At 49.7% G+C, this 27,606-nt stretch overlaps 1 protein-coding gene across 12 annotated transcripts in view; it reads left to right on the top strand.

The window, feature by feature from the left end:
- ERC2 (ELKS/RAB6-interacting/CAST family member 2) overlaps positions 1 to 27,606 on the top strand; it is an 846,554-nt gene that overhangs the window by 800,156 nt on the left and 18,792 nt on the right. The gene's annotated exons all lie outside the window — the stretch shown is intronic.

Here is a 27,606-nt window from a genome sequence, read left to right as displayed (position 1 = left end):
CTGTTCTGGGGACCCCCGCAGCCCCTTGGCATCAATGTGACGGTTTCCGGGTGCTGTGACCTGCAGAGTAAGATTGATGGGGAGGCTTTCGAGGTTCCAGGGCTCTTGGGCTCAGTGATGTGGGAATTACTGAAAGGCTGCTCCCTCCTGCTGAAACCTTCCTCTCGACCTGCGTTCTCCGGCGGGGGGGGGGGCGGGGGGGGGTTTCAGCCCCTCTAAGGCATCTACAGACAAGGTGCAGAGGGAGCCTGGAGGCACCGCATGCTCTGTCTGCTCACTGCTGTGCCGAGGGCTTCCTCTCCGTGATCACACTGATCCTTGAAGAACCTGAGCCTGGGAGGCATGGACGACGTGGCCCAGGGTCACCCAGGTGGTCAGAAGTTGATCGGGTTCTGGAACTTCCACTCACAGCCATTTGGCTGGGAAGCCTGACCCTCCCCTCAAAATGTTAGCACCTCTGGTACCCATTTCTCTTTCCGGAAGGCGCTCTGGCTTTTGCCTGAGACACGTCTGAGCGCCTGGCGGTGGAGAGGGGACGTGGCTTCCTCGCGCGGGTCCTGCCCGGCTCCGCTCTGCGCGCAGGCCTGTTCCTTCCTTAATTTAAAGCTCAGATGTGCTCAAGCTGGAGCTGATAGGGTTTCTGCGCCGGTGGAGACAATGAAAACGCATTGCTGGCATGGTTTGAATTAAAGGAGAATTTCCCGTTTTTCATAAACATTTACAGTAGTTGTGGATGCAGAGTTGAAAGGTTTAGGGTTTTGGTGTTTAATTAGAAACAAATGCCCTTTACGGTCCTGTTAGCAAGGGCGGCGGGTCTCAGATTATTAGGATTATTCCTATTATTTGTGCCTGCGTTGCGATTGTTTTCCATGGCGCCTGGTACGGACTTCCCCAAGGTGGCTGGTGTGGTGGCGGGAGTGGGGCCCGCAGAGTCGCTGGTGAGGTTTCTGTCTGGGAGCCAGAGCTCTGGGTCTGCTTGGGGCCCTCGCCTCGCAGGCTCCCTTCCTTCCTTTCCAGGGCCCTGGGTGCTAAAGGCTTAGAGGCAGAGTAGCTAGCTGCCTCCTTCCTCGCGCCCCACCCCCCCACCCCCCAGAGAGGTGTGTACCAGCCCTGAGAACCCAGGCTGTCCAAGAGGAGGCTGGCCATGCCCCTGGGCGCAGCCCTAAGTCTTGGTTGAAAACAAGGGCGGCCTGCAGCATGGAGCACATGTGTGGAAACCCAGCTTCCTGGGAAGCAGGGAGGGTGTGGGGGCGGGGGGATCACAACCATGCAGCTTGCAAGTGCCTTTATTTTGCACTGATGGCGATTCCAAGGCTGCCCAGGCAGGAGCGGGAGAAGAGCCAATCACAGCCTGAGATGCTTCCTACCCAGGAGAGGGTGTCATCCATTCGGTGTCTCCTGAACACAGGCCTGTGTCTGCTGCCACAGCCCTAAGAGGCCTGCTCTCATCCCATCGGGCCCTCTCTGAACCCCGGTCTTCAAAACCATAATACAAGGATGGGAAATGCCTGAAAGTCCTTTCTACTGGTGAGGTTATGGTGAGCTCCGCTGCAGCAGTGTTGTTGAATGATTGGTGATAAAGAGGCCATCTAAGTTATCTCATAAGCAATTTAAGAGGTCAAAGAAGTTTACAGCCAGAGTGTCCTTAGAAGCACTTCAATAGACCAGTCCCATTTTACGGATGGAATGACTGAGGAGGAAAAGGGAGGCGCTCACCCACAGGATCACGGGTGAGGAGTGGACAGCTGGCTCAGCCAGGTCCAGGAGGCGGCATTCTCTCTCAGTATACAGACTTGGGCATACTTTGCGTTATCTCCTCTCAGATGGATTGAGGCATTTCTGGGAAGACATTCAGTCTTCCCTGTCAGAGACTAGGCTGGATTATATGATTTCCTCCACAAAACTGTGATAACAACCCTCTTCCATGATTTCATATTTAGAAAATCTGAAAATGTGGAGAGCGGCTACAGCGTTTGGACAGGTTCAAGCCTCATACTAATGAGAGGGCACGGTCTACTCCTGGCAAAGCCACGTGCAGGTCCCAGTTTGGAGGGCAAAGCCCTCCCAGCACAATTATAGCCAAAGGCAAGGTTGTAAGCTTGACCTTATGATCCGAACCTGTGGTCCCAGGTGGCGGAGTGATGTAGGCTACGGGAGGTGCAGCAAGTGCTGCCAAAACAAAGCTTGATCGAGTTCTCAGGTGCATGTAACTAAGTAGATTGGAAACTCGGAGAACATTGTAAACATCTTGACCACGCCCTGGCTTTGCCTCCTGGGATCCAACTATAAAATAAAGACTCGCCTTGCAGGCTGTGGCACTGTCTCTCCATCCAAGGACAGCTATATTCTCTGGTCTGTTTTCTTTAATCCTTCACCACCACCACCACCCCGCCCCCCGCCAGGTTCACCACTGGCTGTGGTTCATGAAAATGCTAATAACTTTAAAGCAGAAACTAAAAGTCATCCATATTTCTACCTCCTAAAAAGACACTCCCATGACTATGAGTATATTTTGGTCTCCTGTCCTCTTTTTTTTTAAACTTCGAAGATTAGACTTTAAATGATGGCCTGGCTGTGAGGTTTGGGTCTCAGCACTATCCTTTTCTAGCTGTGACCTGAAGCCAGTTACTTAATCCCGAAAAGCCTCCATGTCCTCATCATGTTCTCCTGAGGATTACTAGTAAACAGAATTATTAATGTGGGGCGTTCAGCACTGCGTTCGGTGCATTTTAATAACTTGCCATTGTTATCATCATAAGAAAAACAGAAAAAAATCTGGAAGCCCCACAATCATAACAACACAGAATTATTAAGTTACAAAAGTCAAAACAAATGACACTAAAGAAGAGGAATGATTGCAAATTATTCAGCCACTCAATACAAGAATTCATTCAGTTGGTCGCTTTTTAACCTTAGTTTCTAAATCTATTTGACAATTAAAAAATAATTTTTAAGGAAGAGATTCTTAGAAAGCAACAACAACAAAAAAAGCCAATGTATCTCCTGCCTAGAGGAAAACTCCCCTCAAGTGTTTCTATAGCGACAGAAATATGGCTGTGGATGTGGCATTATGGGACATATGTGCCCATGAGGCATTGCCAGAGGCCCCTTTCTTTGCTCTTTCTCTCTCTTTTTCAAATTCACGGGTGGGGTAGGTTCCACCAGGCTATTTTAATAGAACAAAGTCATATAATGAACTTTTTCACATAAAATGCATTTTTCCATGATTCAGTCACTGTACCTTGTTTACAAAGCTCATAAAAACGGTAGATTAAATGGGTCCCTTTCTCTAGTGTGCAAACGTCCAGACTCCTCAAAGCCAGAAGAGGAGAATGAGGGGGAGGAAGAGGGAGGAGAAAGCAATAAATGGACGGGGGAGCAGGACGGTGCAACGTGAACAGGAAAACAATGCAAGGCTGTGGAAAATCGGAGAGGGATTTTCCGGAGCGGAAGGGGCAAGCCTTGCGACCTGCCCCCCAAGCCCACCTCTGGCCAGGGTCAACTTATATGCAGACTTGCTAAGACCATGGAAATCATGCCACACAGCAGACTCCGCTTTCGGACTGTGGAGACTGGGCCCTGGGCACCAGGATGCCTTTCCTCCGTACTTGGAGAGGCCCGGTTCCTCCAAGACAGGAGCCTGCTCTTTGAGGTGCAGAGAACATGGGCATGCATTGGAGCTGGGTAGGCTTGAGGGCAAGAGTAAATTGGGGGATACAGATATAGGCCCAGGGGGTATGTTTCAAAACACTTCCCCAACAGGAAAAAAGAAGACGAAGGAGAAGGAAAAGTAGGAGACGAGGGAGAAGAGGAAGGAGGAGGGTGGTATGGGAAGCAAATGTAGCCACTTCTTGATAACTGTGGATAGGGATGGGCATAGGGCGATTGTGATGCTTAATTTCATGTGTCAACCTGACTGGACCATGGTGCCCAGGTATTTTCCAACATTATTCTGGATGTTTCTGTGAAGGTGGTGATTTTTGTTGTTGCTATTTTGTTTGTTTTTTTGGGGGGAGTGAGATGAACATTTAAATAAGTGGACTCTGAATAAAGCAGATTGTCCTCAATAACAAGGGTGGGCCTCATCCAATCAGTTGAAGGCCATAATGAAACACAGACCGACCTCCCTTGAGCAAGAAGGAATTCTGCCTGAGTCTCCAGCCTAGTGGCCTCTGCCATCAGATTTTAAACTCGCCAAGCCTCCATCATCATGTGAGGAAATTCCTTCAAATATGTCTTTCTATCCATTTCTCTACCTATCTAAATTCATCTCTAGAGACACACACACACACACACACACACACACACCTTGTTGCTCAGTTCCTCTGGAGAGCCTTGGCTGTACAGAGGTCCACTATCTTATTTTGTTGAGTAGTGCGTGCTTGGACATTTGGAAATCAGGCGGACCTGTGGCCAAATCCTGTCCTCATCCCACCAGAGGTGTTACTTTGGGTAAATGACTGACCTTTCAGACTCTCAGGCTCCCCTTTAAATAAGTGGACTCTGAATAAAGCAGATTGTCCTTAATAACAAGGGTGGGCCTCATCCAATCAGTTGAAGGCCATAATGAAACACAGACTGACCTCCCTTGAGCAAGGAGGAATTCTGCCTGAGTCTCCAGCCTAGTGGCCTCTGCCATCAGATTTTAAACTCGCCAAGCCTCCATCATCATGTGAGAAAATTCCTTCAAATATGTCTTTCTATCCATCTCTCTACCTGTCTATATTCATCTCTAGACACACACACACACACACACACCCCTTGTTGCTCAGTTCCTCTGGAGAACCTTGGCTATACAGAGGTTCACTATCTTATTTTGTTGAGTAGTGCATGCTTGGACATTTGGAAATCAGGCGGACCTGTGGCCAAATCCTGTCCTCATCCCACCATAGGTGTTACTTTGGGTAAATGACTGACCTTTCAGACTCTCTGGCTCCCCGCCTGCAACAAGGGACCATTCATAGTACCTATTTCACGGAGTTTGGAGAGAATTACATGAGGCGATGGGTATAATCTAATTCACATAGTTATTTATGCACTGATCCAACAAATATTTACTGTACACCATCCCTAGTATTGTAGTTATGACACTGAATACAAAAAGATGAGACGCCCTACCCTCGAACAACTTAGATTTCCCTGGAGGAGATGGAACTAAATGGGATCATCACACTCCCAAACATATAAGCACAAACTGGAATAAGGAGTTTGATGTAAAGACCATGATTCTACGAGAGTTCAGAGCAAAGAAATATGACTAGGAGCGGGGTCTTCAGGGAGGGCACCCTGGAGGCAGTGATGCTTGAGCTGCGGGGGAACAGGTGGTGCAAAGCCCTGAAGACAGAGGGAAGGAGGCAAGAAGGCCTGGGGAGGGGGAGGGCGCATGAGGCCAGTGAGATCACAGAGGCCAGAGGCACACAGGGACTGGGCCGGCCGGGCTGGAAGTCCTGTTGAAAAGTATGTGAGTTTAAAATCTGATGGTAGAGGCCGGTAGGCTGGAGACTCAGGCAGAATTCCTTCTTGCTCCGGGGAGGTCAGTCTGTGTTCGATGAAGGCCTTCAACTGATTGGATGAGGCCCACCCTTGTTATTGAGGACAGTCACCCTTATCTCTGAGCCTCAGTTTCCCCATCTGGAATGTAAGAGTACCTGACCTAAGGGCCTTGCAGGGCAGCTGTTAAGTGACAGTAAAATGCCATGGAAAGGGGTTTCTACTAACATTGTGTGTGTGTGTGTGTGTGTGTGTGTGTAGTCTCTACCAAGCTTCTTCAGCTGTCTTGCTGCTCGCTGAGGGCAGGGCCCTGAGCACTCAGCCTGTATTTAGAAAGGTGCATGATCTGTAAGCAGCTGGCCCCCCAGAAAGCATGGCCAGCAGGCAGCAGCCCACAGGACCTCCATCTCATGCCACTTACTTCCCCTGGACCTCGGCCCAGTCACCTTTATCTCTGAGCCTCAGTTTCCCCATCTGGAATGTAAGAGTACCTGACCTAAGGGCCTTGCAGGGCAGCTGTTTGGTGATATCAGAGCTCATGAATGTGGAATGACTTTGAAACGTTACAAAAGCGCTGGGGGGAAAAAAGGTAAGGCGGTGTTTGCTGCGCATCTGGCTCCCACATTGCCTCAGGCATTCTGCTGTGGGAGTGCTGCCTCCGAGACGGTTGCTGAGCTCCAGGGGTAGGCCTGGGTCCCCTGCGGTAAGGAGAAGAACTTTAGATCATGAGGATAACCGGGGCGTGACACTCTACCCTGCACTGAGTCCTTTTGCAAACGGGACCCCATTTGATCGGCAGGCCACACTGGAGGCAGGCCAGACATCGCATTCCCATTTCCCAAAGAGATCCAACCCCGGGGCGGTAGTGGGGAACCCAGGCCCCAGCTCCTGTCTTGCGCAGCCAAATTGAGATCTCTGTTTTACAACAGTAAGTGTGGATCATAGTTTTAAACCCAGGACTATGTTAGAGATCAACAAATGGATTCTTTTTTTTTTTTTTGGCCTTCAGGCACTGTGTCTTAAACGTGTGATCTTATTGCCAAGATTTAAGAATTTGGTGGTTCATATTAAAAAAAAAAAGAGGTTTTTAGTTTCTCTTGAGAAATGGACAGTCTGGCCCTGAGAATCTCCATTTCTGAGAAGCGGCATTGGCTGGGCCAGGGAGGCGGCTGCCCTGCAGGAGGTGAGGCGCTCTCCCAGCTTCCCACTGTCCTTTCCATGTCCATGAGGGGACTGTTGCCGCCTGGTGCCCAAGTAAACACGTACATGTGTGACCCTGATCTCAACCAATTTCCTCACTTAGCAACGGGGACATTGATTCCAGAGGCCACGTGACCCGTCAAAGGACACACAGCTTTCGGATGAGAGGCTTGGCACACAGAGAGTTGGGGTGCCTTCACTCCCAGCTCAGCCCCAAGTCATCTCCTTGCTGATGCACTAGCAAGGCTCCCTCATGGCCATTTCTTTTCTGTTCTTGGCTTTCCTGCCCAGAAGAGAAGGTGCAAATGTGGCAGATGGAGGGATGGGCCAATCAGGAGTAAGTGTGTAGACAGAGGTTAAGGGAGAAAAGTCCACGTCATTTATGCAAAGAACCCAAGTCAATCAACAATATTTAACCCCTTTATCTCCTGAAACGATTAACAAAGCTATCACTTGGTAGGGTACTTCCAAATGACCTATTAGCACAGGGTAACCGAAAGGAGGACAATGGGTGTGTCTCCGGGAGGCACTACTGTGCTGTGCAGGGCCCTCCCCACGCTTGCAGAGGATCAGACCGTCCGTCCATGGGTGCTCACATCAGCTGGTTGCCAGAGTGCCTGGGCGGTCAGGCACGTGCATCTAAATTCTGGGTTTTGTATTCAGACGGAGCCTCCTGCTGTCTGTGAAATTGGCCACGAGCTGCTTCCCTGGCCCCACTGCAGACCCATCAGGCCCTCCTCAGGCATCCCCATCCTGGCCGAGGCCTCACAGCCTGAGGTCCCCAGCCTCGTCTCACCCCGTCCTCCAGAACGGAAAGCTCTGGGCGGGCACCCGGGAGGACTGGCTTCTTTGCCAGCTGCGCCCCAACTAACCCAACGCTGGGTGTGCCTCGAGGTCTCTAGGCCTCATGTGCTTGTATAGGGGCTTAGAGGGGACCTCCTTCCCTAGCAGAAACCCTTTGGTCTGACCATTCCTTTGGCTTGAAAAGGACCCACACTCCATGCCCAGTGTCTGCAGCATCCGGCCTCCAGGCCTGCTCCCGGTGGAGACTGCGCTGCCTGGTTTTTCTCCTTCCTCGGTCTCGGGAAGTTCCTGGGGACTGAGCGAGGCTCTCCTGCCACACAGGGTAGGTGTGCTGCCCACAGAGGGAGCGTTCATCTTCATTATTTCCAAAGAGGAGCTGCTGGGGCAACAATGAGACATTTTATGAGAAAGAAGACCTTAAACTGGTTTTCATTAAACGGGGCTTGATGGAGGCGAACCGGAAACATCCATTGGAGCAATGGCAGCCTTTCAAAGCCCCCCTGCAGAAACGATAAGCTATAAAAACAAATGGCCCGGCAACAGAACAAAAAACAAGGCTCCAGGAACATTTGCCGGCAGCAAACACAGCCGCTGGGCCCTGCCCTGCCTCTCGTACACTGAACCATTGGGACCAGGCAGGCGTAGAACGTAGCAAAGCTGGGGTGCTCCCCCATCCCAGGACAGTCAGTGGTGGGGGACTGGACAGAAGCAGGGCCGGGTGAGTGGGGAAAGGGTCCCGGGTGGCAGCAGAATGACCGAGATCAGAACAGCTAGCGTTGGCTTGGTGCCAGGCACCGAGAGCCCTCTGCCTGTGTCCCGCCATCTCCTGATTCTCCGACAGACATGCACTATCATTCCCTTTTGCAGTAGAAGGAACAGAGGCTCAGAGATGTCGAGAAGGCCCCATTATTGAATGGAAAACACAGGACTCAAACTCTCATGCCATCGGGAGTGCCACAACCACCTGTGAGCCCACCTCCTATGAGGAAATAAGTGTGGACTGAAACTGGCTCTTAGGCCTCAGGAGAGAGAGTCTCAGAAAGAATCGAGCCCAAAGTCCTCATTTCCCATGTAAGTTGGAGTGACAGAGCTGGGGGTGCGGACACTGCTCTCGGGTTTCAGAGACCTGGGCACACACACGCTTGCCTCTCTCACTACTCACTGGCTGTCTGTGCTCAGCTATTCTGAGCCCCCACCGAGCCTCAGTTTCCTCATCTGGGAAATGGGAGGAGCCACAACACCTGGCTTGATTAGTGTCATCGTGACGGCTAGTAAGATTCAATCTAAAATGTTCATTGAGAAACGTCTGTGCCAGATGTAACAGTGAACAAATACCCTAACATCCTCACGGGGCCTGGAATCTCGTGGAGGAGACAGACAATAAATATGAGAAATAAAGAAATGATGTCCGAATGTCAGAAGACAGTGTAAGCAAGGGAGAAAAATGCAGCCCAGAAGGGGTGGGGGTGGGAGGTGGGAGTGAGGAACAGCCTTACTAGTGTGATCAGGAGGGTCTCGGTGACATGTTACGTAGAGCAGAGACGGACGGGCAGAGGTGAGGAAAGGGTGCTCTGGCAGAGGAGCCAGCCTGGTCTGGAAGGAGCAGCCCTGAGACCAGAAAGCGCCCTGCTCAGCACCTGGCCCCTGAGGACCTGCTGCCTTTGTCATTCTTGTTTTCATTACATTAATTAACAAGGGAGCCCCCCCCCCCATCCGAAGCTTCTCTTAGTCCAGCTTCCCTAGGGAGGTGGTGATGCTGCGTGGCTCCAGCCCACTGTGCCCCTGCTTCCTGCTCTACCTTCCTGTTCTCCATCCCCTTCTGCAATAATTATGAGGGCTGCTGTGTGTGCTCGGAGACCCTAAGGAAGGCACTGGAGATGGGGTGAGGAGACTCGGGGCTCCCTAAAGGGGGTTCTCTAGCTCCCCTGCCCCATGGATTCCTCCGGGAACAGGGGGGCTCCCAGCTCCCCAGCCCTGCTCTGAACCAGAACCCAGAACCCAGGGCTACGCTTCTTATAAGAATGACAGGAGGTCCCCACCTAGTGGGTCCTACCTCGGCGCCGCGGGCAGGAGTCCATCTGGCATCCGCTGTTCTCCATGGGACGCCTCCTCTTCATCCCATTCTCTGTACTGTTTCTGCTCCCCGTGACACACAGAAACTCTTTCCTGGAGGCAGCGATTTGCTGATGCTGAGTGTTCCTCGGGGAAGAAAGTTGCCAGTGGGAGAAAGCTGTCCTTGGCACTCCCACCTACAGGATGTCCTGCTCCTCCGATGCTCAGGCCTGATGCTCTGTGACCCGTCCGCCTGACCCCGTCACGCAGCCCGAGCCTTCACTGCTTTGCAGAAATGCAGCAGGACATCCGTGCCCACAGCATGTCCTCTGGCTCCCTGCTTCTCACCACACCCTCCTTGTCCCTCCCCAGCAGTCACAGAATAGGATCTGGAGCTTGGAGTGTGCACAGGGAGGGTGTGAGACTGGAGGACAGGAGCCCCGTGAGGATGCTCTGTGGGAGTCTAGGACAGAGACGTGGCAGCGGTGACAGTGAGGATGAGAAGCAGGCGCCACTTCCCGGAGACATTCTGAAGATGAAAGCAGCCGGGCTTGGTGACTGGTTAGGGGAGAGAGGAGAAGTCCTTTGGAGGAAGCACTTCTATAGCCATAAAAGTGAAGCCAGCAATACAGATGAAGGCGCAGTACAACGGACCAGAAAAGCAGGAGCTATGCTATACTATGTGGCTCAAATAGAACAATGACAACCACAAAAGTATATACCTGCCGTAAAGACTAACGTGGATGTCCAATCTAACGTCAGGAACTAATCGCAGCCTTGGGCAAGGTAGTTAAACTTGCTGAGATATATCTCCTCATTTGCTTGATGGAGATAACAATGAGTCCTATCTCCTAGGGTCGTTTGAGGATGGATGTGGGCATAGCCACAGCACTAAGATGCTTTGTACATTGTTGTGTTGAGTGATGGTCATTATTGCATTGCTTTCCCCCCCCAACCCCCACCCCACTCTCCTTGCCCCAGTAAGGATCTCAGAAGTGGTTCTTTGACTTTAAAATGATGTCTTTAACAAATTCAAGGAATATCAAGCAAGGAGCCAGCATTTGGCAAACATTTTGGAATTCAGATGTACCCGAATGCCTCTGATAGTGAGAGGAAAACAACCCCTAGGGGACAGTTCATAGAGGGGTTGGTAGGGGGTGGGGGAAGACAGGGACCTGGTAGGTGGGGAAGGACTGACCTCTTCACAGCCAGAAGCAAAGGGTGGATGTAGAATTGGGCAGGGAGAGGGGAACAAATGGCACATCCGTCACTGATAAAAGGCTGTCGTTGAGGCCCAATAAACCTAGTAGCTGGTCACCAGGCCAGATGTGTGAGTGGGAAGATGGCCTCTTTCCCATCTGCTGAGCACTAGCCCAGCCCAAGCCAGAAAGCCTTGGAGCTCAGGAGGGGGTCTGGATCTAATGGGGAGGCTGAAACCTGGGGCTTGGAGGACCGAAAGTCCCAGACGGATCTGGTGGTAACCAAAGGCCCACATGACTTGCTAAAGAAACCTCTTCCCTGCCTGCAGTTCCTGCTGTGTAGACAGTCTTGTGTAGACCCCACCGCCCAGCCTTGCCCAACCATTGCTGACTGGATGAGGGTTGGCCAACTTATCACCGGGATAGTGACCTGCAGACTGGCTTTCCAGGAACTGATGAAGTGGGCCAGTCAGCTTCTTGTCCTTGGGAATATGAAGTGAGGAGAGAGTGGATTCGCAGTGAGAAGGCTGCAAGGTTGGCGAGACAAGAGAGGCCAGGGCAGCCATGACATGCAAGCTGAAGTGATGAGGCTGCAGAACAAGTGAGGGACCAGAACTGGGTCAGCAGGGACACTCAAACGGCACAGAGACAGCAGTAGAGAAGAGTTTTGTGCTTCCCAGTTCCTGACGCTTCTCCAGGCCCTCGACCAGCAGCATCCTTCCCCACACGCCTCAGTCCCCGTGCTTCTCCAGGCCCTCTGGACCAGCAGCATCCTTCCCCACACTCCTCAGTCCCCGTGCTTCTCCAGGCCCTCCAGGGAAGCAATGTCCTTCCCCACACTCCTCAGTCCCCGTGCTTCTCCAGGCCCTCTGGACCAGCAGCATCCTTCCCCACACGCCTCAGTCCCCAAGCTTCTCCAGGCCCTCCGGGGAAGCAATGTCCTTCCCCACACTCCTGTTTTTCTCGATTTAGCTGAAGAGCCTCCTTGACTCGTCCAACCAAAACTGACCTCAGGCTGCATCACCTACAGGCCCCACCATCCTGGTCTTCTCCAAGGGAAGGGAAGCTGGAGGGAGGCCAGCCTCCAGCCCGCCGAGGCAGGGCGGCCTTGTTTATACCGCATTGGAGCGGAGTTGGGGAGCACAGCAGTGACCTGGCCACTCACTCATCTTTATGAGAACGTCCCCCACATGGGAGCCTTCCCTTTTCATCAGGATGTTTTTTTTGATGTCCAGCCGAAGCATTCCCATCTTTTATTTCTTCCTATTAGTCTAAGCTCTGGCCCTCGATGTTTCTGGCTGATATGAACCCTGTCTCCCTGCAGCTCTCCCTCGGAGTTCAGATTTTTGACTGCTTACGCGTGGACAGCCCTTTGCTGTTTCTCTCCTCCCAAACAACTCCTCAACAGCCTCTGTTGTTTGCTCAGCCTCGCTCCCCCATTCCTCCCGGAGACGGAGGTCTGTTGGAGTTCAGGGACAGATGGAAGGACAGATTAGACACAGCAGGCGCAGGAAGTCAGCAAGGCAGGCCCGGAGAGGGGACCCTCTCCAGCTTGCAAAGTATAACTGGGGAGATAGACGCTTTGAGCAGATATGGGACCTAGGAGACCACCCCGTGGCCAAAACCCAGGAGGGACCCCTCTAGAGGGTTTTTCCTAAGGGACAGAAGCCGAGAGTGACTGTATATGATTGAGTAGGAAGACCAGCTGCCTTTCTGGATGGAAATAGGATGCAAAAGGAAGATAAATACTGGCCACGGTGGAATCCATTAGAAGACTTGGAGAAGTCTTTGAACATTCCTTTTGGTGTCAGGCAAGAGATATCGGGTCTGCTGTTAGGCAAGGTGTAGGTCCCCTTGAAGTTGACAACAATTTGGATGAAAAAGGTGGCCCACAGCAGCTATCGGTGAGAAAGGGGCAAGTGAGAAAATGATTTGGGTCCCCCCCCCCCCCCCCCCCCCCCGTTCTTGGCTATGTCACTTCTAGAGTAAGTCCCTGGGGAAGTGGAGTTTGGTGGCATGTCATGGAGTCACTGAGTGTCATGTTTTCAAGGGATGACAGGGAGAGAGAGAGAGAGAGAGAGAGAGAGAGAGAGAGAGAGAGAAGATGAATTTGGTCCTGATAGTACCTATAGTTGGGAGTCAGAAAACATTTGCTACAGATGCCAGTACTCTTCTCTCTCATGGTTGGTGTCACCGATACCTTCCAGCTCTCTTCTCACTGAGCTGTGGTGAATAGAGTTCACTAGGCAGCCAGGGCCAGCTCATCTCTAGATGAGCACTCTTAGATGAGACATATTTGCCATCTTTGGCAATGTCCTCTCTTTAATGCAATCTTCCACAGCCTTCGATTTAGCGGTAAAGGGGCAAAGAGTGGCGACCCCTGTTTAGCTGTACTGAAAAGAACCAGAATTGACGTCTCCTGCAGACTGTAAGGGAGAGAAGCTGGCTTCATCATATACAAGCCCTGTGATCTTGGATAAATTAGGTTTTCTGACTCTCAATTTCCCCAACTATATATAAGATGGGCTCTAAGATATTGACTTATGCAGGATTGCTGTGAGGAATAAAGTTGGTATTTGTCATTGCTTTTCACCGTGACTGCAAAATGGTAGGTGCTCAGCAAAGGGTAGCTTGGCACACAAATTGAGGAAACACCCTAAAAGTCTTTCAAGACTACCCTCTCGACTGCGTGTGTTTGGGACTGAGTTGATGCAAACAGCAGTGACTTGGTGCATGAGCACCCTGACCTGTCTATTTTCAATGTTTGTGAAATGAATCAGGGCAAAAACATTCCTGCTTGGATTATTATCTGGGATCTAATGAGAGTCTTTGTCTGGTTTTTGAGACAACCCATTCTGTGTAGACACTTAGCGGCACAATTCTTGCATTCTGTCAGTGGTATGTGCTGAGAAATGTCCAATTCTCATGTTGGAGAAGGCAACATAAAGATGTGAACGATCCTCTTGATGAATCGTTAAACTGTCTTGTGAATGTTTCTTACCAGAGATAATAGATGCACAAGCCAGATAAGCACCAAGGATGGGAATGACCATCCCTACCTTTTATTTACAATGCAAAGGCATGACTTACCCTTTAGATTCCCTACCAAGGGGCTCTTATCAGCAGACCATCCCTACCTTTTATTTACAATGCAAAGGCATGAGGCATGACTTACCCTTTAGATTCCCCACCATGGGGCTCTTATCAGTGGGGATGCAGGGTCCAAATCCCAGCAAGCACCTGGCGTGACTCTCATCACAGCTGTGATTTCGCTGGGACCTGAGGGGGAGCAGGAGTCTTTTTGGCTGGCGTAAAGTCTGTAAAAGTAAGTTGTTTGTCATCCTAATTTTTAAAAGCATGGAATTTGAAGCTCTGGCCAAAAAAATTAGCAACCTTGTACATTGCATGGAGCTTGCATAACAGATGGTGGTCTGGGAGGTTGATATTTTTCAAGAGTTGATGACTTCACCGCTTGGTGTCCTAAATGAAGTTGTTTTCTCTCAGATAGCACTTCAGGAATGGGGGCTTGTGATCAGGAGGGAGACCTGAGCCGAACCCAAACGCGGGCCCTAACTTATCTGAGTTTCTGAAATTCCCTCCCGAGGAAAACGTTAGATATTTCATTATGTATATATTTATTGGCTTCTGCATATCTGCACCTCTTGCTTTCTTCGTAGGGAGTGGGAGCCAGACTCTAAGAAGAGAAGCTGTTATCTGAAGGTCTCCCAGTCCCTGGGGAGCAAGGAGCAGCCAGCCCCTCCCAGGATGGGCCTAGGTGCCTCCCAGAAACAGCAGGAGCTTTGCATAAGCATTTGGTCTGTGGGGTGCTGGTCTGAACTGACCTTGCTCTTTAAAGGAACAAAGAGGATTCTTTCCCAGAGAAGAGGATTTTGACTTTAAAAGCAGCTATTCATTGGCACAGCCTTTGTGTGACTGTGGCTTTGAGTGTCACTCCCAGGAGAATAGGATAAAGAATGTTAAAGCTGGGAGGCACCTTCCAGATACTGGGCCTCACCTCCCTCTTCTTACAGACGGGAAATCTAAGCCCTCAGATAAGAAGGCACGTCCTGCGCTCAAACTGCACGTCTGAGGCCATGCTTTCCTTAACTCATATATTTTTCGTCTCCCGAGTGGCTACCTCTTACCCCAAGTCCCCAGCCTCCTCAGCGTTCATATTTTGTAGCAAGGATAAGCCTTAAATGGCACCAATCTACTCCTAGCTCTGTCTGGAGTATTCCTACCACAGGGAGCTAGCATCAGCCAGAGCAGAAGAGAAAAGTGTGCAGTGAGTCACATGAGTGCTCACGGGGCCCCTTCTTTGATGAGTGGCACCCTGTCTCCCAGGTGCACATCACTCCAAGTGCATCCCGACTTCTCACTTACAAAGTGCAATCTTTTAAAGATGCAGCAGAAAGGCACACTGACTTATCCTGATCATGGACTTGAAGGCCATCCAGCCTGTGTCTTTTTTAAAAATATATTTTATTGATTTTTTTACAGAGAGGAAGGGAGAGGGATAGAGAGTTAGAAACATCAATGAGGGAGAAACATCGATCAGCTGCCTCCTGCACACTCTCTACTTAGGATGTGCCCGCAACCAAGGTACATGCCCTTGACCGGAATCGAACCTGGGACCCTTCAGTCTTCAGGCTGATGCTCTATCCACTGAGCCAAACCAGTTACGGCAGCCAGCCTGTGTCTCGATGCTATAGTCTCACCTCTGGGGTAGGGCATCAGTGAGAGCTAATCCACAGAGCACTGGTTAGGAAGGCAGCCACCCACCATCTCTTCCTCCAAGATCCCTAAGATGCCCTTGGGACCTGAGCAAATTCTTTCCTCTTTCTGGGACTCAGTATCTTTATTTATAAGGTCTCGGGCTCCACCAGCGTTTCCGACAGTGTATTCTGAGAAATACAGGTCCCACAGAATCATAAAAATGTTATTTAACACACACACACACACACACACACACACACACACACAAATGTCCCAAAGATGTATTAAATCAGTATTATTTATTAAAAATAAGTATTTTTAAGTATCTTTAATTTATCTCAATAAATATCACTTAAGTATTCTTTTTAGAAAATCACATCAATTTGGCCAATTCTGAATGAAATAAAATACGTTGTTTTATTGCAGGACTTATCAGAGCCTTAAATATGGAAATGTGCCTTGGAAAATCTCCAAGTGTAGATGAAATACACACTATCTCTCAAATGTATTTGGCCACAAGACGGGTTAAGTCAGGTGCCCTGCCTCAATTTGACAGACATGGGATAGCAGATCTTGCCCACCCTGCGGAGTTCTAGCATTGTGCTTCTTTTTTTCACTCTCCCTCGATATGCCTAGTAGCTCTGTTTTCTAAAATAATAGATGGACCCACTTCCAGGTTTTTCTCTCTCATTATCAGTGTGATTCTGTTTGCGTTTTCTCAGCTTATGTTTTTTCAGATGCAGAAAATTATGTAATTAGCTGTGAGGTCTCAGGCCATAATTTGGGAAACATTTCCCACTTAAATTAAAGGCTTTGCCTGCCCACCCAATCCGTAATTGTGTGGATCTTTCAAAACTCTCCGCTGGCTTCATTTAATTGTTAAACATTAATTTAGTGGGGAAATCTTCAAAGAAGAGGTAGAGGGATAGAGGAAGCGTGGCTGGTAGGACAAAATATTAATAGGTGGTTAAAAGCAAAACAGTAATTCTTCCCGTCTAAGCTTGCAGCCTTTGGTCGGTGGAAAAGAAACCATCGGTTATTCCAGGATTAGATCGGTTTCATTGACTTAAAATGACCTAAAAGCAGCCAGAGGGGGGTTTATTTTGCCTTTGTTTTTTGCCTGAGGAGACAGAAAGAAAAACAGGGTTTTATTTTTTAAATCTGAAAGTGCCCTTTTCTGTGAAGGTTTCCAAAAATGTTTGTTAACTCTGCTTGACCAGAATAAAAACTTGAAAGAGAAAAATCCCATTTTGCCAGCAGAGTTGCTCATATCGCAGTTTAGTTCCACAAACTCTAGTCCAGTCCCCAGTGCAAGGCAGGACTCCGCACCCTTTCGGGCATCGGAGTTGAGGCTGGAGATGTGTGGGGTTGCCGTGGTGATTGCTGTCAACAAAGGTTACCCCTGGTGCAACCTCTTTGGCCCCGTGACCCACACACGGAGTTGGAATAATAGACTGTGTAAGTGGCTTCTGCTCTGCAAATAGAGACAGGGCTGGAAATCAATTATTAATGAGCTGGGTGACATTGACATTCATCCACATTTAATAAGCACAGCCCGGCAACCGGAGGAGAGTTGGGTTTTGCCCAGCAGTCCCACGGGTTGGTAGGGGATTCAGAAAAAAAGAAAGAGCTAGGGACAGACACCCAAAGAAAAAGAGATGATGGTCTGTCTGTAGTCACTAGACAAATTTTAATTAGTATTTAGATTTCTCTGCTTGGCATTCCTTTTGATACTGGTTTTTATACCAAATGAACTCCAAGGATTTGACAGGCTGGTCATAGGCGGCATCTCCCTACTGCCTCCCACACACCTACCAGAGAGACCAACTCAAGCTGTCGGGGCTCCTCCACAATTTAAGGTGGGGGGGGGGGACATGCAGTGGTTCTGCTAGACCAGTGGTCGGCAAACTCATTAGTCAACAGAGCCAAATATCAACAGTACTTCTTCAAAATAGACTCGCCCAGGCCGAAAACCGACTTCTGCGCATGGGCCACGAAGTTTCAATAGCACTGTACATGCGCCCGCACGTGGTATTTTGTGGAAGAGCCACACTCAAGGGGCCAAAAAGCCGCATGTGGCTCTCGAGCCGCAGTTTGCCGACCGCAGTTAATCGGCAGAGTGGCATTTGTGGTTCAAAAGCCCATTGGTTTGTTTTTTGGGCTCCTTTGCAGAAAAGTAAAATGCTAATGAAACGTAACAACAACAAAAAAGATGGTGAAGTCTGTCCCCACTGCCTGTGTTCTCGTTCAGAAGAAGCAGGACTTTGGTTTCTAAGGCTTTCTGCGGGAATCGCTCTGCTTTGTCTTTCTAATTCCCTCCCAGGACACATCTCTTGAGCTCTTGAGCTCTGAAATAGTGCCCAGCTGCATCCATATTGAACTGGAGGCTCCCCCAACTGCAGGCGCAGCCTGTGCGAGAGGAAGGGCCCTTGTTCTATTTCAAATATGCTTCTGCTCTAAAATGACTGTTTCTAGAACCACTTCACAGATTGGTAAGCCAGAACCTGAATTAATGAGCCAACTAGGAAGTTTGCTCAAATGACCTTTGGATGACAAATGCAGCTGAACCCGAACCTCCCTTCGGCCCAGACTTCGTGAGGTCTCAGGGCTGGCATTTCAGCCTCTGGTGTCATTCCTGAGGGGAACTGCCCTCCACCTCTATGCTCCACACCTGCCCCAGCCTCTCCGGCTATCCTTTCAGCGCACTTGTCATTCTAGACGTTGATTGCTTGTGGCACCAGCATGGCAGTGAGGGGAGATTCCTCGGGGACATGTGGCTGCCGGCGCACGGGTCTGCAGCGACTCACCCGTGGGGAGCCCGTCCCACCTCCCAGCATGCTGACAAAGGAGGCCGAGGTGCTCCCAGAGACTGGAGTCAATTAAAGGCTAGGGCTTGGGAAAAGCCATCCTAGCATCTCCCTTTTTAATCTGGACCCTTTCTTTACCTTTTGATATTCTAGACGCTTTTCTTTTGCCCTCTGTCAGCGCAGAATTTTTGAAGGTGACTGATGTCTCAGGTCAATAATTACATGTGGCAAAAGTTCTTAAGCTACAGGTTTAGATGCCTCTAATTTCAAGGCAAAAGCTTGAGGTTTCACAGTCCCTTCCGGTAGGGCTGAGGCACTGGGCAGAAGGGGCGGGAGCCAGCAGCAGCTGCCAGAGCAGTGGAGGGCCTGCCTCGCTGCCAGCGGGGTCTCCTGACATCTGAGTCTGGAGAGTAGGGGGCTCCCCCCTCCAGCCATTGCCCACACCCTTGTGGCCCCTTCACAGGAGGCAGGAGGCTCAGATTCATTACTGCTAGTACAAAATTCTTTCACTTTCTATATTTTACAATATGTCAATTTATGACTTCAGCTCCTTAGGCAAAGACTGATAAATTTGGATTCTGTAAGACCTTACCCCAAACCCTACAACAAGGCAGCTTAGTCAATCAACAAGTATTTAGTGGGCATATCTGTGCATTGGATTGGGCACAGTGCCAGGATGCAGTGATGGGCTGTGCAGACCGGGGCCCTGTCCCCAGGAGCTCTCAGTGGGGCTGGGAAGACCAGGCAGATACATGTGGGAAGTGCCAGGAAGGGGTAGGTAGGGATGGGGGCCTTGGGAGTAGGGGTGAGGTCACCTGACTCAGACCAGGGACTCAGGAGGAGGAGGAGTCACTGTCTAACCTGAGACCTGGAGGGTGAGTTGTAGTCTGTCAGGTGCTAAGGAAAGGAGAGGCCAGAGCAGAGTGGAGGCAGCTGGGACGTGAAGGAAGTAGGTGAATTGGCCTCAGGCCTTTCTCCAGAGAACAGTGGGGAGCCACTGCAGGCTCTTACACAAGAGAGGGCTTCATGGCTTTCATGTTTTAGTAAGTTCACTCCGGCCACACTGGGGACAATGGATTGGAATTGGGGGCTTTAAGCTATTGTTTTCTTTTAATAACAGGGATGGAGAGGCTGTGGGATGGGGGAGATGGTCCCAACCCTTCCCCAGGTCATGGGGCCTGGAGAGGGTATGGACAGCCCCATTCCTGTGCCGACATCACACACGATGAAGCTACATTCTCGAAGCGCTGGGGTGAGTTACAGCCACGCGTCCCCCAGGCTGATTCAGAGGCTGGACGGCAGTCGCTGGATTCCTTGGGGACACGCACATTTTCACCCTTATGTCTTCCACTGACCATGATGTCCAACTGTTTTCTCTCCAAAGCCTTGGGGGCCACACTGTTCTGTTTGGGTCCTGGTTCTCAAAGGACTGGGAACCTCACGTCATAACCTAAGGTTGTAGCCTGACTCTAAGAACAAGAGTGAGCATTTGAATGAGACTGAAAAATACTTGCTACTGTCTGTTGAGCTATTAGTTTGCACCAGGTTCTGTGCTAAGTTCTCTAGTACAAGTTTTCAGCAAATCCTCCCACCCACCCACTGCATCCTCTCTATTTACAGAGGAGGAATAAAGGCACCTGGGAAGTGGCAGAGCTGGGGTTCAAACCCAATGCCACCGCTTGTAGAGGCTACATTCTTTTTAAAACAAATATTTTTATTGATTTTTAGAGAGAGAGAAAGGGAGAGGAAGAGAGAGAGAGAAATATCGATGTGAGATTAGAGCATCAATCGGCTGCCTCCTGTATACCCCCTAGTAGGCATATGCCCTGATCAGGAATTGAACCAGCAACCTTTTGGTGTATGGAGGATGCCCAACCAACTGAGCCACGCCAGGCAAGGCAAGGCCATATTCTTGACCAGCTCACTGCACCACCACTCACCCACTGGGTGACCTACCTCTCTCAGGGTTTCACTTTCTGTGTATTATCAAAATCATACAGAACTTTTAGTTCATAGGAAATTGTAAAAAGGAACCTCAAAACATAGAAGAGAGAAAATTCAGAGCTGTCCTGGAGGGAGTGTGGGCACATGAGCATCCAGGGTGAGCAGGGCCGGGTCCTGAGACACACCTCCTCCCAGGAGGGTCACACACTTTGTTGTATTGTGAGCTGCTCCGAACACCAGGCAAAGGGTAGAAACTTCCTCTGGGTCTCCTCTCTATTCCCCTCACCCCCAACTTCTCACCTTACCACCTATCTTCTACTCTTTGGTTCCTTTGCCTCCTCTTGATAACATACATACAGAGAGTAGGATCGGAATCGGGATGGGAATATGGTCACCCACCAAAGGGTGGTGGTGAGGGTTAAATATCAAAATACACAGCGTGTGCTCAGCCTGATGTCTGGCCCAGGGCACTGAACCATTGGTGGTTCCTAATATGACTCCCATGAAAATTGCCATTATCAGTAAGGACATACAGGGGAGATGGAGGACATTTGAGGAGTCCTGAGCCTGATTAGAATCTCCAGTCCCATGCTTCCCCTCTGCCCACCCCTCATGTCGGCTTGCAGAATCCCTGGAGGCGCTGCTTGAACATGGCCTCAGCCTCCATGCCTAGGAGGCCTGGCCACTCTGGTCTGTGGCTCCCCTGCCAGACCTCACATCTTTTGCCGACCAAGAAAGTCCCCCCGTCAGGTGGGAAGTGTACTTTGGGAAAACGGGCCTTCCTCCCAACCTTGACCAGGCCAGCCAGTCCTATCAGCTGGGAAGAAGGGTGGCGGGTGTGTGTGTGCGGCATCTTTCCTGCTCCCTGGTGAGCCCTGTGAGAGCAGGGCCCCCATAACCTCAGCACCTGGCGCCTGTGGGGGTTAGTAACATGTTCTGGAATGAATGCAAAGGTGAACTGAAGCACCCTCAGGAGAGGCAGGCACCCACGCCACCTCTGTGTCCTTGAGGAGGGAGTGCAGCTTGGGAGGGACCCACAGTCAGGCCGAGTTCGGTCCTGGCTCCATCACTCAACACCTGTGGGACCCTGTGTCTGGACCTGTCAGGCCCTTGGTCTAATATCTCAGAGTAGGATGAGAAGAGCACGTCCTTAAAGGAACTTGGGGAGAACTGATGAGTTTACAAAAACTACGCTTGGCCTTTGGTTTGTGCTCAGTACAAGCATCACCATCGTTAGCACACACTTAAGAGAGTAGACAGAGGGGTTTGTTTGCTTGTCTGTTTGAGGGCAGAGATGGGTCTTACTGTCTTCTATCCTCAGTACTAGCTCCTGTCTAGGACACAATAGGACACCCTATTGCAGGTGATGTTTGTAATGATAAATGGGAAGTAATGATATTGTGTTGGTCCTGGAGTCAGAGGGAGTGACCCGTACAGCTGGAGGGGCCTGGATCAACACATTAGAAAGTTGAGCAATTTAACCCAGGTCACCCTATGTGTTCATGTTGAAGCTGGGACAGGGGCACAGGTCCAGGAACGACTAGACACTAGCCCTGTGGTCCTTCCATTCATGTGGCAGCTCCAGGAAGTCAGTTACTTTGAAATGGCCCTGACTGTCTTTAAACCCCCATAGAGATCAAGAGCTGCCATGGAGGGGTGCTGGGGCCCAAGCAGTGCTCTGGCATAGCCCAGGAGTCTCGGGCTGAAGCAGCCCTGGATACGGGACTTCAGCCCGCAGAGGCTGCAGCCTGGAGGACAGTGCCCTGGGTTTTATTTGCCAACCTTTTTACAAGCGTGTTTAATGACTGTGAAATTTCCAAGCCTCTCATTCAACAAGGGAGCAGAGCCCCACGGGTTTGCTTTGTGCCTTAAAACTCTTCCAATACGTTGACGCTGGAGAAAGAGAGAAGAGGGGCATTGTGTCCTGTCGTTGCCGCCGGTGGCTCGGGGAAAGCCGGGCTTTCTAGGAAAGGCAGGGGAAGCGGTTTCTATCCCTGAGTGGGAAGTTGGGGGCCTGGCTGAGCATTCCCGTCAGCAGGTTGAAATCAGGGGGAGAATTACCTCCTTTCCTGACGAGATCATGAGCGTGGGTGATTTGTGTGTGTGGTTATACGCCAAGCCCCCCTTTATCATCTTTTTAAAGGGAACCGAGAATCTTTGGGGACCTCTCTGTGCTCTGACATTCTGCTCGCAGGAAGTCGAGAGTCATTACGATGAAAAATGGCAGCAGTGACACAAATGCACATGAGGGGTAGGCAGTGGGCTGAGCAAACACATTCGTGTTCAAGGGGCAAGGGAGGGGTGGCTTGTCATGTGGAGGGATTGGCTTCCTTTCCCTAGAAGCTACTCCCAGTGACTGCTTTACAAGATGGGAAACATTGTGCTTGCTTTGGCAGGGGTTCCTGCTTGCAACTCGAGGGTTGCATCAATTAATTCCAAATTGTGTTGGTAAGCGATGGGAGTCTTGCCTTCTGGAGAATTAGTGCTCCTTAAAGATACCCGCCCAAGGAGTAGCAGGCCAGGGTCCCCAGGGTGGATTATTCACTTATAATCAGGTCTTTCCTCCTGGTTCCCTCCATGGCTCCCCTCCCCTCGCCTGTGCCTCTCTATCGAGGCAAAAATCTCGTCAGAGGAATGCAAGGGCAAAGAGACTTGGAAAAAATCAGAGAAGGGATCGACTCAGAAATGCAACATAATGAGGTTCCCTGAGCAGACTTCAAGGTCACTTGGTCTCTGGAGCCCCCTGTGATGACCTCACAATCAAACTACAGTGGGGCCTTGACTTACGAGTTTAATTCATTCCGTGATGGAGCTGGTAACTCAAATTACTCGTATGTCAAATCAAAAAGTGAACGAGTGAGACAGGTGATGCTGGGCTGACGTTGTGGCGTTCGTTGTGGCGTTCACTGTGACGTTCACTGTGACGTTCGCTGCGCCAACTAGCGGTGGGGTATCTGAAGCTGGCTCGTAACCCGAATTTTAGCTCGCAACTCAAAGCAAAAAATTGGCTGAGAGACAGCTCGTATCTCAAAAAACTCGTTAGTCAGGACACTCGTAAGTCAAGGCCCCACTGTATTCCTTCGTAGTCCTGTTAGAATCCAAACTCTGCTCACGTGTGAGCTGGAAAGGTGTTCTTACGGGAGCAGAGCCCACCCCACCTGCAACCTCTGCCTGCAGTAATTGGGCATCATCACTCCTTTAACATTTGGATTTGATTTTCTAGGGAAGATAAGCCAGCATGGGTGCTCCCTTCTATCCATCCTTTCCATCTCATTCCCCTGCTCTGAGGCCCCAGCCTGAAGCAGGGAGACAGGGTGGCTTTTGATGCCAATAATCTTGGGGTCTTGTAAGGAGATGTTGGTAGGTCTGAGTACAGGAAGATGAGCGGAGGGAGAGAGGAGACTGTTATTATTGCAGATATTTCAGGAAATGGTTGTGCTCTTCTCCACTCCCAGAGCACCAAGGGCTGATCAAGATGGAGAGGACACATGTCAGAGGCTTTGGCCACACACAGGGACCAGTCGATGACAGCCATGGCCAAATCGAGCCTGCCACCTATTTTTGTTTTATTGGATCACAGCCACACCCATTCATTTACTTACTGTCTATGGCTGCCTTCACGCCACAATTGCAGAAGTGAATAGTTGTGACAGAGACCATAAGACCCACAAAGCCTAAAGTATATGCTCTCTGACCCTTTACTAACTTGCCAACCCCTGGTCCACACGATGGTTTTCACAAACCTGTAAATCCTTATGCCCCAGGGTATGTTATCCTTGGTTTGGGATCAAATAAGATGGCGGAGGCAGCTCCGTTCTTAAATTGCAGGAGAACCACTCCCACCCTCATTCGCTGAGTCATTCATTCAAGGAGTGTTTGCCCTGAGATATTATTATCAATGTCATCATCTCCATAGTCCTTCCCCTGAGAACTCCCAGGCTATAGGCCATGACTACTAGGGAGAAGAGGACACTTCTGGCAAATCAATGAGAAATGGAGAAATGATTAAAGCAAGACAAGTCTTTTGTTCTCATCTAGTCCAGTGACCTCATTTTACAGATGAGGAAATCGAGGCTCAGTGAAGGGGGACGTCTTGTTCCAAAGTGACATGATGAGTTCATGGCAAGGTTGGCACTAGAATTCTACTCTCCCAGGCCAGGGGACTGAGATCTCAATAGACAGCTGCATTACTTCTGCTGAGTCCTCAAAACCAGTGGTTGCCAACCTTTCGGACCTCATGGGCCACCAGTGGTGCGCAGACCACCGGTTGGCGACCGCTGCTCCAAAGGTTTCCTTAAACTGGGTCAATCGTGACCAGTAGCCTTGGAAGCATTCTGGAGAGCGACAGTTGACTGTTGCTCTCTCTGGAGATAAGTCCCTGGTTGCTTCTTAAGTGAGGCTGATTGCAGTGATTATTCACATAAATTGCACCTGTCACTCCTCTGCACAATGCCAGACCAGGGGTAATGTGAGCTCCTTGTAAAAGGAATCCATTTTTTTTTCCAGGGAGATTATAAATTAGATATGAATGTAGGCTTAGGATCCTGGCAGACATTCTCCCAGGGAATTCTTAACTCGAATGTATTTGCAGAGTAACCTTTGCAAAGGTTAGGCTACTCTTGGAACAGAGACACAAACTTTGAAGTATAAAAACTCTCTAAGACTTTCTGTGCATGCCCCCCCTCGCCGCCCCGGGTTACTGTTTAAGGAATCTAACATGAACTGCGTTCCAAAGGGCCATCCAGGGCTCACTGGAGAACTGATCCATGTTCCGGCAGTGCTCAAGGATGTCTTGGATGGAGAATGTGAGTTACCTAGAGTTTTCTCCAACTTTGAAGAATTAAATGTTTGCAGTGTGATCTAGCAGATAGGGAGAGAAAAAGCCAACAAATGCACAGGTAGAGTTGAAAGGTGGACATGCATGGATAGTAAACAAGACAAGATCATGGTGGCTCTGGCCGGGGAACTCCCACCTCCCAATCTCTGCGTGCAGAAACAAAGTCACGTCCGTGCCAGAAATCAGCTCTGGCTTTGCCTTTGCTATGATGCTCTTCCTAGCGGTACAGCCTTGGACTTTGCCTCTCTAAGAGTCATTTTCTTCATCTTTTTCGTTAAGGCAGTGGTTCTCAACTAGGAACAATCCCCCTGTCCCATCCCCCGGGACAGGGACAGGGACAGGTCTGGAGGCAATTTTGGTCATCAAACTAGGGTGCTACTGGCGTCCATGTGGGTAGAGACCAGAGATGCTGCTAAACCTCCTACAATTCACAGCACACTCCCTCATAACAAAGAATTATCAAACAAAGAAGTATTGGCCCCAGAATTAGAGAAGTTCTGACACTGAGAAATCTTGACTTACAGAGAGGGACTAGACCTTGTTCCTCATTGTATGTGTACCACACAGTACCATATTCGGCACATAATGAACATGTAAGAAATAGCTGTTCAACAAATTTATAAAAATATGTGAATATATGTATGATTGACTTGTAAGAGTGCTAAAATAATTTCCCAAATCAAGTAGTTGTGCATAGTTCCTGGCATAGTGCCCAGCACATAGTAGGTATTCAGTAAATGGTAGCTCATGATGATGCGATAACGGTTACCTGAATTTGCTTCATGCTTGTTTTAAATAAGAAGTCACTTGTTTTCATCCTTTGCCAAGATAATAGGCAGTCTGTGCAGGCACAAAGCCCAGTGGGGCTTTTACAAATATTGGTTTACAAAGAATCTTTTTTATCTTGTGTTTTCTAGATAGGTAAGCCAAGGGCCACTTGGTTGTGCCTTCATTTCCGCTCCCCCTGGCAGACTTTCCCAAGGCTGGGTTTTGTTTCTCTAAAATTATTGTTTCATTGCTTTCTGTTCCGAGGAAACCTGTTGGTTAATATTAATGCATTCTTATCTTGGGCCATTTCCTTCCGATTCTCTTTTCCAACCTGCCATCATATTTTGCTTCATCCTTTGTAATATCAGCCCTACTGGTAGAGCAGAGCCCTTACATGTACGGATCACGGCTGAGCCTCAGAGCAAGCCTGTGCGCTCATCCGTGGACAGATGGGGAAACTGAGGCTCCAGAAATTCAATAACTGCTAGTCAGTAACTTCTGGTTCCTCTTTATTACCTTCTCCTGGGGTTTGAGAACTACATGAGATTTAAGGACAGAGGTCAGAGAAGGGTGCTGACTTGCACAAACCCACACAGGAAGGGGTGCCAGGATCTCCGGGTGCTTCCATCTTAACTTCTCCAGCCCTCGTGTCCCTGCCTATTCCTGAAGGTCATTTTGAAATTGGGTCTCACTCACTCATTCAGGAAAGAGTCCTGAGGGCCTCTGTGCTCTGTCTTGATGTGATGGGAAAACTGTGTTTGCGTCTTGTTCTGCCACATCACTAGGGAGCATTTGTCTGAGTTCATTGCCGGGAACTTCAGATTCTCTTATAGGAAGTGGAGGTGACAAGCCTTGACCTGTGTCATAGAGTTGTCACGACAGCCAGCGGTGGTCAGGGCCACAGAGGGAGTTCGCAAACAGTTCTTGGGAGGATTACTCCCCCGTCTCTTCTCCCCCACCCCTACCCCCCACCTTTGAGTCTAGAACTGGCAAATATTAGCACTTCTGTTATATTGACACATGATTCCATGAAGAACATAATGAGGTTCCTCTTTATTACCTTCTCCTGGGGTTTGAGAACTACATGAGATTTAAGGACAGAGGTCAGAGAAGGGTGCTGACTTGCACAAACCCACACAGGAAGGGGTGCCAGGATCTCCGGGTGCTTCCATCTTAACTTCTCCAGCCCTCGTGTCCCTGCCTATTCCTGAAGGTCATTTTGAAATTGGGTCTCACTCACTCATTCAGGAAAGAGTCCTGAGCGCCTCTGTGCTCTGTCTTGATGTGATGGGCAAACTGTGTTTGCGTCTTGTTCTGCCATATCACTAGGGAGCATTTGCCTGAGTTCATTGCCAGGAACTTCAGATTCTCTTATCGGAAGTGGAGGTGACAATCCTTGACCTATGTCATAGAGTTGTCACGACAGCCAGCGGTGGTCAGGGCCATAGAGGGAGTTTGCAAACAGTTCTTAGGAGGATTTCTCCCCCGTCTCTTCTCCCCCTCCCCCACCCCCCACCTTTGAGTCTAGAACTGGCAAATATTAGCACTTCTGTTATATTGACACATGATTCCATGAAGAAACATAATGATAATTGTGATGGCTAGTATCTATTGAGCCCTGATTTCTGTCAGGCACTCCACTAAGCATGTATGTGTATGATCTTGTTTAATCCTCCCAGTACCTCTATATTTTTAACATCTCCAACAGGTGAGGCAGTCGAGGCCCAGAAACATACAGTCCCTTGTTCAGGGTTGCACAGCTACCCATGAGCCAGACCAGGATTGAACT

The sequence above is a fragment of the Myotis brandtii genome, unplaced genomic scaffold (assembly GCF_000412655.1).
Source record: "Myotis brandtii unplaced genomic scaffold, ASM41265v1 scaffold268, whole genome shotgun sequence".
NCBI lineage: Eukaryota > Metazoa > Chordata > Mammalia > Chiroptera > Vespertilionidae > Myotis > Myotis brandtii.
This window is presented reverse-complemented; position numbering and strand designations above follow the sequence as displayed.